This window comes from Rhinopithecus roxellana, chromosome 1 (assembly GCF_007565055.1).
Source record: "Rhinopithecus roxellana isolate Shanxi Qingling chromosome 1, ASM756505v1, whole genome shotgun sequence".
NCBI lineage: Eukaryota > Metazoa > Chordata > Mammalia > Primates > Cercopithecidae > Rhinopithecus > Rhinopithecus roxellana.
In genome coordinates this window covers 80,583,170-80,591,305 of record NC_044549.1, presented here as the reverse complement: position 1 = coordinate 80,591,305, position 8,136 = coordinate 80,583,170, and positions in this window count along the sequence as shown.

Genomic DNA, 8,136 nt, shown 5'->3' with positions numbered 1-8,136 from the left:
TATGTGAAAAGAACAAACCTGATTGATTGGTGTACCTGAAAGTGATGGGGAGAATGGAACCAAGTTGGGAAACACTCTTTAGGATATTATCCAGGAGAACTTCCCCAACCTAGCAAGACAGGTCAACATTCAAATTCAGGAAATACAGAGAACACCACAAAGATGCTCCTCAAGAAGAGCAACCCCAAGACACATAATCATCAGATTCACCAAGGTTGAAATGAAAGAAAAACTGATAAGGGCAGCCAGAGAGAAAGGTTGGGTTACCCACAAAAGGAAGCCCATCAGACTAACAGGGGATCTCTCTGCAGAAACCCTACAAGCCAGAAGAGAGTGGGGGCCAATATTCGACATGTTTAAAGAAAAGAATTTTCAATCCAGAATTTCATATCCAGCCAAACTAAGCTTCATAAGCAAAGGAGAAATAAAATCCTTTACAGACAAGCAAATGCTGAGAGATTTTGTTACCACCAGGCCTGTCTTACAAGAGCTCCTGAAGGAAGCAGTAAATATGGAAAACAAAAAACTGGTACCAGGCACTGCAAAAACATACCAAATTGTAAAGACCATCAACACTATGAAGAAGCTGCATAAACTAACAGGCAAAATAACCAGCAAGCATCATAATGATAGGATCAAATTCACACATAACAATATTAACCTTAAATAATAAGGGCTCAATGCCCCAATTAAAAGACACAGACTGGTAAATTGGATAAAGAGTCAATATGGGTTAAATGGTTAAATGCCTTAATTAAAAGATACAGACTGGCAAATTGGATAAAGAGTCAAGACCCATTGGTGTGCTATATTCAGGAGACCCATCTCATGTGCAAAGACACACATAGGCTCAAAATTAAAGGGTGGAGGAAGATTTACCAAGCAAATGGAAAGCAAAAAAAATTAGGGGTTGCAATCTTAGTCTCTGATAAAACAGACTTTAAACCACAAAGATCAAAAAAGACAATGAAGGGCATTACATAATGGTAAAGGGATCAACACAATGAGAAGAGCTAACTATCCCAAATACATATACACCCAATACAGGAGCACCCAGATTCATAAAGCAGGTTCTTAGAGACCTACAAAGAGACTTAGACTCCCACACAATAATAGTAGGAGACTTTAACATCCCACTGTCAGTATTAGACAGATCAATAAGACAGAAAATTAACAAGGATATTCAGGACTTGAACTCAGCTCTGAAGCAAGCAGACCTAACAGACATCTACAGAACTTTCCATCCCAAATCAACAGAATATACATTCTTCTCGGCACTGCATTGCACTTATTCTAAAATTGACCACATAATTGGAAGTAGAACACTCCTCAGCAAATGCAGAAGAACAGAAATCATAACAAACAGTCTCTCAGACCACAGTGCAATCAAATTAGAACTCAGGATTAAGAAATTCACTCAAAACCCCACAACTACATGGAAACTGAACAACCTGCTCCTGAATGACTACTGGGTAAATAATGAAATTAAGGCAGAAACGAATAAGTTATTTGAAACCAATGAGAACAAAGATAGAATGTGCCAGAATCTCTAGGACAGAGCTAACACAGTGTTTAGAGGGAAATTTATAGCCTAAATGCCCACAGGAGAAACTGTGAAAGATCTAAAATTGACACCCTAACATCACAATTAAAAGAACTAGAGAAGCAAGAGCAAACAAATTCAAAAGCTAGCAGAAGACAAGAAATAACTAAGATCAGAGCAGAACTGAAGGGGATAGAGACATGAAAAACCCTTCAAAAAATCAATGAATCCAGGAGCTGGGTTTTTTTTAAAAAAGATTAACAAAATAGATAGACTGCTAGCCAGACTAATAAAGAAGAAAAGAGAGAAGAATCAAATAGACACAATAAAAAATGATAAAGCAGATATCACCACTAATCCCACAGAAATACAAACTACTGTCAGAGAATAATATAAACACCTCTATGCAAATAAACTAGAAAATCTAGAAGAAATGAATAAATTGCTGGACACATACACCCTCCCAACACTAAACCAGGAAGAAGTCAAATCCCTGAATAGAGCAATAACAAGTTCTGAAATTGAGGTAGTAATTAATAGCCTACCAACCAAGAAAAGCCCAGGACCAGATGAATCCACAGCCAAATTCTACTAGAGGTACAAAGAGAAGCTGGTATCATTCCTTCTGAAACCATTCCAAACAATAGAAAAGGAGGGACTCCTCCCTAACTCATTTTATGAGGCCAGCATCATCCTGATACCAAAACCTGCCAGAGACACAACAAAAAAAGAAAATTTCAGAGCAATATCCCTGATGAACATCGATGCAAAAATCCTCAATAAAATACTGACAAACCAAATCCAGCAGCACATCAAAGAGCTTATCCACCACGATCAAGTCAGCTTCATCCATGGGATGCAAGGCTGGTTCAACATATGCAAATCAATAAACATAATCCATCACATAAACAGTGACAAAAACCACACGATTATCTCAATAGATGCAAAAAAGGCCTTTGATAAAATTCAACACCCCTTCATGCTAAAAACTCTCTATAAACTCGGTATTGATGGAATGTATCTCAAAATAATAAGAGCCTATTTATGACACACCCACAGTCAGTATCATACTGAATGGGCAAAAACTGGAAGCATTCCTTTTGAAAACCGGCACAAGACAAGGATGCCCTCTCTCACCACTCCTATTCAACATAGTATTGGAAGTTCTGGCCAGGGCAAACAGGCAAGAGGAAGAAATAAAGTGTACTCAAATAGAAAGAGAGGAAGTCAAATTGTCTCTGTTTGCAGATGACATGATTGTATATTTAGAAAACCCCGTCATCTCAGCTCAAAATCTCCTTAAGTTGTTAAGCAACTTCAGCAAAGTCTCAGGATACAAAATCAATGTGCAAAAATCACAAGCACTCTTATACACCAATAACAGACAAACAGAGAGCCAAATCATGAGTGAACTCCCATTCACAATTACTACAAACAGAGTAAAATACCTAAGAATCCAACTTACAAGGGAGGTGAAGGACCTCTTCAAGGAGAACTACAAACCGCTACTCAAGGAAATAACAGAGGACACAAGCAAATGGAAAAGCATTCCATGCTCATGGATAGGAAGAATCAATATCGTGAAAATGGCCATACTGCCCAAAGTAATTTATAGATTCAATACTATCCCCATCAAGCTACCACTGACTTTCTTCACAGAATTAGAAAAAACTACTTTAAATTTCATATGGAACCAAAAAGGAGCTTGTATAGCCAAGACAATCCTAAGCAAAAAAACAAAGCTGGAGGCATCACACTGCCTGACTTCAAACTATACTACAAGGCTACAGTAACCAAAACAGCATGGTACCGGTACCAAAACAGATATATAGACCAATGGAACAGAACAGAGGCCTCAGAAATTACACCACATATCTACAACCATCTGACTTTTGACAAACCTGACAAAAACAAGCAATGGGGAAAGGATTCCCCATTTAATAAATGGTGTTGGGAAAATTGGGTAGCCATATGCAGAAAACTGAAACTGGACCCCTTCCTTACACCTTATATAAAAATTAACTCAAGATGGATTAAAGACTTAAATGTAAGATCTTTTAAAACCATAAAAACCCTAGATAATACCATTCAGGATGTAGGCATGGGCAAAGACTTCATGACTAAAACGCCAAAAGCAATGGCAACAAAAGCAGAATTGACAAATGGGATCTAATTAAACTAAAGAGCTTCTGCAGAGCAAAAGAAACTATCATCAGAGTGAACAGGCAACCTACAGAATGGGAGAAAATATTTGCAATTTATCCATCTGACAAAGGGCTAATATCCAGAATCTACAAGGAACTTAAACAAATTTACAAGAAAAAAAAACCCCATCAAAAAGTGGGCAAAGGATATAAACAGACAATTCTCAAAAGAAGACATTTATGTGGCCAACAGACATATGAATAAAAGCTCATCATCACTGGTCACTAGAGAAATGCAAATCAAAACCATAATGAGATACCATCTCATGCCAGTTAGAATGGCGATCACTAAAAAGTCAGGCAACAACAGATGCTGGAGATTGGAGAGGATGTGGAGAAATAGGAACACTTTTACACTGCTGGTGGGAGTGTAAATTAGTTCAACCATGTGGAGGGCAGTGTGGCGATTCCTCAAGGATCTGGAACCAGAAATACCATTTGACCCAGCAATCCCATTACTGGGTGTATACCCAAAGGATTATAAATTATTCTACTATAAAGACACATGTACATGTATGTTTATTGCAGCACTGTTCACAATAGCAAAGACTTGGAACCAACCCAAATGCCCATTAATGATAGACTGGATAAAGAAAATGTGGCACATATACTACACAGCCATAAAAAGAGACGAGTTCATGTCCTTTGCAGGGACATGGATGAAGCTGGAAACCATCATTCTCAGCAAACTAACACAGGAACGGAAAACCAAACACCACATGTTCTCACTCATAAGTGGGAGATGAACAATGAGAACACATGGACATGGTGGGGGAACAACACACACCGGGGCCTGTCAGGGGATGAGGAGCTAGGGCAGGGATAGCATTAGGAGAAATACCTAATGTAGATGATGGGTTGATGAGTGCAGCAAACCACCATGGCACCTGTATACCTATGTAATAAATCTGCATGTTCTGCACATGTATCCCAGAACTTAAAGTATGATTTTTTAAAAATTGGGAGAATTTCCTGGACTATTGGGGAACCCCAATGTAGTCACAAAGTTCCTTTAAAGTGAAAGAAGAGCCAGGCATGAGGTTCACTCCAGTAGTCCGAGGTACTCAGGAGGCTGAGGCAGGAGGATTGCTTGAGTTCAAGAGTTCAAGACCAACCTGGGCCACACAGCAGGATCCCATCTCTAAAAATAAAAATAAGGGGAAAGAGGGAGGGAGGCAAAAGAATGAGCATCAGGGAGATGGTACAATGGAAGAAGGGCCATAAAGATGCAACCTCACTGGCTTTGAAGATGGAAGCCATGAGTCAAGGAGAGTGAGTAGCCTCTAGATATCAGAAAAGGCAAGGAAATGAGTTTTCCCAGGAGCCCCCAGAAAGGAATGTAGCCCTGTGACACCTTGATTTTATCTCAGTGAGACCCATCAGACTGGGACCTGACTCAACCACCCTACCCCTCCACCCACCCACAGTTGGAGACACACTGTGGACAGAGTGGCTGGTGACCAGTGAGCAATGCCTCTGAGTGCAGGAGCTCCTGTGCCCACCGCCCACTCCAGTCCTCAGCACCGATGGAAAGGCTTCTACTTCATGGCTTGTCATTGCTGTTGTTCAAAGGAACAGCAGTAGCATTAAATAAAGGAATAAATGAATGAATGGAAATAAATGAATGGAAGAATGAATTATTAATGCTCGCAAGGGAAATTTATAACTCAGTTAGTATGATAACCTCAACTTCGTCTCTCAAGCCGAGGCACTGATTTTATTACAAAGCTGATCAGGCCATGAGGCACACATGGCCACGTTGGATGTGGTCAATTACCGAGGTGAGGGAAACTAAATTGTTGGTAGTTTCTTGCTGACACACTTGGCGTAGTCATGCTTTGTGCCTTTCTGCTGTGGCTTCAAAGCGCACCTGGCTTCCTTTTGTTATCAAGGCTTGTGGCTGCTGTGAAAAATGCTGAAGGGAATGTAAATAAATTACTGCCTGGTCTAGTTTCTCCTCAAAGATTAGAACTAGAAAAATCGATGCAGTGGTCATTTATCCCATTGGTGAGCCAACTCTTCTGTCTTTGGTTACCCAGAAGGTCAAATACAGCCTATATAGCCACTCACATCTGTGTACTCCTGTGCATACACATGCACACACACACACACACACACATCTCTGGATACTCACACTTGGTACACACCCGCAGGCACACACACTCACGTACACATACGGTAACTCCGCTCTGCCATTTTGTCTCAGACGTGCTGGGGTGGGTTTTTCTCCTCTGGGTTTTTCCCTTTGGATGAAGCATTCTCATTCAGAAACCACCCCAGCTCTGGGGAAATAATCTTCAGATTAGTTTGTCAGCCTGCCAGGAACACTGGACTATGCTCAATAAAGAACAGTACATCATTTCAGGAAATGCTGGGGGTCTTGGGTGCTCTGAAGCCCCAGGGAATCCACTATTGCAGTGCTGTGAGGCCCTCAGTGCTGATGCCTACAGCTGTCAGGGAAAGGGTGTGTATGTGTCCTTCCTCAACTTCCCACTTGGAAGCTGGGTCTCCACAAGCAAATTGCTTAACTGTTCTGTGCCTCAGTTTCCCCATTTGTAAGCTCTAGGTAAAACTAGTACTTCCCCTCGATGTGGTTGTTAGAACGAATTCAGATCATGAATGTATCTTGTTTAATAGAGTGCCCAGCAGGTGCTCTATAAATGTTGAATGCTGTGGTAGCTGTTATTCCTAGTTCCATCCTCATCTATCTCTCAACTGTTGAGGAACACACACTCACACACACACACACACACACACCTCCTATCTTAAACAGGTAATGCTCAAAATCTGGCCTTGCATTTGGGTGGCTCTTTTCTCCATGGTTTTCAAAGCACCTGTATATCTGTTTCCTCCTTTAAGCCTCATAAAACCTTGTGGAGTGGGAAGACTGGAATTGTCGGTCCCATTTTAAAATTGTTATAGATTTAGGGGCTATTTTTAAAAAGAAGAAAACAGAGGTGCACAAAAGTCACAAGATATGCCTGTAAAGATTCATTGTAGTGTAATTTAATACACACACACACAGAAACTAAGCGCCCCGGAGTTGAGGAGGGGAGGTGAAAACAGTGCTTTGTGACATGTGATCATCTGCAGTCATTAAGAAATCACATTTACAAGTTTTTAATGACCCAGGGAGATGCCCCAGCTGTAACAACAATTGAAGAGAGGAGGATACCGAGCTGGATGCACGGGAAAAGCCACACAACACAACCGGGAAAGGAATAGCCCAAGATGCCAACAGCCAACCCCAAGGGAGACTGTACTTGCCTGATTTGTTTCCTTCACACTTCCGTTTCCTTCCAAAGTTTTCATGATGGAACTGTATTATTTTTATAACTAAATAAGAGAAATAAGCTTTCTGTGGAGTCCTAATTAGGGAAAGGGAGTCAAGCTGGTGGGACCAGGGGAAAGCAAAAGGAGAAAGCAGATGAGCTACAAGTCTGCCTTTCTTCATGGTCCAGAACACAGCCCTCCTGCACAAATAAGTCACCATCTTCCTGCGCCCAGCTATCACCAGACACCTGCAGACGAGCTCACTGCAAGCTTGGCGTCGTGGTGCTGCGCACAGCTGTCTTCAGCACAGAGCGTCAGCACCGTCCTATAAGATCTCCAGCCAGCCTTTGTTTCTTTGCAGTCGGCTTCTCTCATGCAGGCTGCCCTCTGCCTCCTTGCAACAAACCTGCCTTTCTTTACCTACAACTGTCTTGGTAAATTCTTTTACCCCTGCCCCACTGGGCCAGAGAGTTGTCTGTTCCCAGGAACACTTTTGTGTTACAATAACTTCCCTAAGTATATATACAGCTTGTCTGGCAGCAGAGGCAATGTCCAAGTTCATTGGCAATGAAAGGGCTGTTGGCACTTCCCACCTCCTCCCTGCCACCACGGCAACCTTTGGCACCAACACCCCAGGGAAAGGATGAATCACCAATTATTGTACTTTCAAGACCTCCTGCCAAGCCCTGTATCTAGACTTGACACTGATACCCACTCTGTCAATGTTGCCCTCTGAGACAGAAGAGAAGGCATTCTGATCTCTTTCACCAGGAAATTCTGATTCACAGGTGATATTACACCAATAAGAAGTAATGATGATGACAGGCAGCATTTACTGAGCATCTACTATGGGCCAGGCCCTTCCAATGTACTCTCTTCCTTTATTCTCTTGACCACCCTATAATACAGAGATTATCCTTCTTAATAGAAGAGAAAATGAAGCTTAGGAAGGGGAAATTTTTCACCACGGTAACCCCACTGGTCACAAACAGAGTTAGGACATACAAGCAGGCCTGTCTGACCCAGGACCCATGTTCTCCACCTGTGTCATGGGTTGGGTGGTGGTGGGAGGTGGTAAGGCAGGGGGCGGTGGGGCAGGGGGGTGGCATGCCCAGG